Source organism: Arachis hypogaea, chromosome 19 (assembly GCF_003086295.3).
Source record: "Arachis hypogaea cultivar Tifrunner chromosome 19, arahy.Tifrunner.gnm2.J5K5, whole genome shotgun sequence".
Lineage (NCBI taxonomy): Eukaryota > Viridiplantae > Streptophyta > Magnoliopsida > Fabales > Fabaceae > Arachis > Arachis hypogaea.
The window spans coordinates 53,204,620-53,207,340 of NC_092054.1; the positions used below are offsets into that span (position 1 = coordinate 53,204,620).

General features: G+C 40.6%; 1 non-coding gene across 1 annotated transcript; it reads right to left on the minus strand.

Moving 5' to 3' along the window:
* Positions 1-830: 830 nt before the first annotated feature.
* Positions 831-938, minus strand: LOC112780516 (small nucleolar RNA R71). The gene has a single exon (XR_003191347.1). It is a non-coding gene; the product is annotated as a small nucleolar RNA R71 (small nucleolar RNA).
* Positions 939-2,721: the final 1,783 nt, after the last annotated feature.

Sequence of the window (2,721 nt, forward strand, 5' to 3'; positions counted from 1 at the left end):
AATTGTTTTAATTTTAATTTAATTTCAACTTTAATTTTTGAAATCTAACTTTCAATTTTAATTTTTATTTTAATTAAATTTCGAAATTCTCTCTCTCATATCCTTCTATTTATTTATTCATCTACTAACACTTCTCTTCCATCCAAAAATTCGAACACCACCTCCCTCTCTGTGTTCGAGTTTTCCCTCTTCTCTTCTTTACATTACATTCTTTTCTTCTTCTACTCACACAAAGGAATCTCTATACTGTGACATAGAGGATTCCATATTTTCTTTGTTATTTCCTTCTTTGTCATATGAGCAGGAGCAAGGACAAGAACATTCTTGTTGAAGCAGATCCTGAACCTGAAAGGACTCTGAAAAGGAAACTAAGAGAAGTTAAAGTACAACAATCCAGAGACAACCTTACAGGAATTTTCGAACAAGAAGAGGAGATGGCAACCGAAAATAACAATAATGCAAGGAGGATGCTTGGTGACTTTACTGCACCTGATTCCAATTTACATGGAAGAAGCATCTCCATTCCTGCCATTGGAGCAAACAATTTTGAGCTGAAACCTCAATTAGTTTCTCTGATGCAACAGAACTGCAAGTTTTATGGACTTCCATCTGAAGATCCTTTTCAGTTCTTAACTGAGTTCTTGCAGATCTGTGATATTGTTAAGACCAATGGGGTTGACCCCGAGGTCTACAGGCTTATGCTTTTCCCGTTTGCTGTAAGAGACAGAGCTAGAGTGTGGTTGGACTCTGAACCCAAATATAGCCTGAACTCTTGGGATAAGCTGGTCACGGCTTTCTTAGCCAAGTTCTTTCCTCCTCAAAAGCTGAGTAAACTTAGAATGGATGTTCAAACCTTCAGACAGAAAGAAGGTGAATCCCTCTATGAAGCTTGGGAGAGATATAAGCAACTGACCAAAAAGTGTCCTTCTGACATGCTTTCAGAATGGACCATCCTGGATATATTCTATGATGGCCTGTCTGAATTAGCTAAGATGTCATTGGATACTTCTGCAGGTGGATCCATTCACCTAAAGAAAACGCCTGCAGAAGCTCAAGAACTCATTGACATGGTTGCTAATAACCAGTTCATGTACACTTCTGAGAGGAATCCTGTGAGTAATGGGACGCCTCAGAAGAAGGGAGTTCTTGAAATTGATACTCTAAATGCCATATTGGCTCAGAATAAAATATTTTCTCAGCAAGTCAATATGATTTCTCAGAGTCTGAATGGAATGCAAGCTGCATCCAACAGTACTCAAGAGGCATCTTCTGAAGAAGAAGCTTATGATCCTGAGAACCCTGCAATAGCAGAGGTGAATTACATGGGTGAACCCTATAGAAACACCTATAATCCCTCATGGTGAAATCACCCAAATCTCTCATGGAAGGATCAACAAAAGCCTCAACAAGGCTTTAATAATGGTGGAAGAAACAAGTTTAGCAATAGCAAGCCTTTTCCATCATCCACTCAGCAAAAGACAGAGAGTTCTGAGCAGACCCCATCTAACTTGGCAAACATAGTCTATGATCTATCTAAGGCCACTCTAAGTTTCATGAATGAAACAAGGTCCTCCATTAGAAATCTGGAAGCACAAGTGGGCCAGCTGAGTAAAAGGATCACTGAAACCCCTCCTAGTACTCTCCCAAGCAATACAGAAGAAAATCCAAAAGGAGAGTGCAAGGCCATTGAAATGACCATCATGGCCGAAACCACAAAAGAGGAGGAGGACGTGAATCCCAGTGAGGAAGACCTCCTGGGACATCCAGAGATCAATAAGGAGTTTCTCTCTGAGGAACCAAAGGACTCTGAGGCTCATCTGGAGACCATAGAGATTCCATTAAACCTCCTTATGCCATTCATGAGCTCTGATGAGTATTCTTCTTCTGAAGAGAATGAAGATGTTACTGAAGAGTAAGTTGCCAAGTACCTTGGTGCAATCATGAAGCTAAATGCCAAATTATTTGGTAATGAGACTTGGGAAGATGAACCTCCCTTACTCACCAATCAACTGAGTGATCTGGATCAACTGAGATTGCCTAAGAAGAAACAGGATCCTGGAAAGTTCTTAATACCGTGTACCATAGGCACCATGACCTTTGAGAAGGCTCTATGTGACCTTGGGTCAGGAATAAACCTCATGCCCCTCTCTGTAATGGAGAAACTGGGAATCTTTGAGGTGCTAGCTATCAGAATCTCATTAGAGATGGCAGACAACTCAAGAAAATAGGCTTATGGTCAAGTAGAGGACGTGTTAGTAAAGGTTGAAGGCCTTTACATCCCTGCTGATTTCATAATCCTGGATATTGGGAAGGATGAGGATGAATCCATCATTCTTGGAAGACCCTTCCTAGCCACAGCAAGAGCTGTGATTGATGTGGATAGAGGAGAATTGATCATTCAACTGAATGAGGACTCCCTTGTGTTTAAAACTCAAGGATCTCCTTCTGTAACCATGGAGAGGAAGCATGAAAAGCTTCTCTCACTGCAGAGTCAACCAAAGCCCCCACAGTCAAACTCTAAGTTTGGTGTTGGGAGGCCTCAACCAAACTCTAAGTTTGGTGTTGGGAGTCTATAAAATTGACCTGATCACCTGTGTGGCTCCATGAGAGCCCACTATCAAGCTATTGACATTAAAGAAGCACTTGTTGGGAGGCAACTCAATGTTATTTAATATATTTTATTTTATTTTCTTTGATTTACTAGGTTGATGATCATGTGGA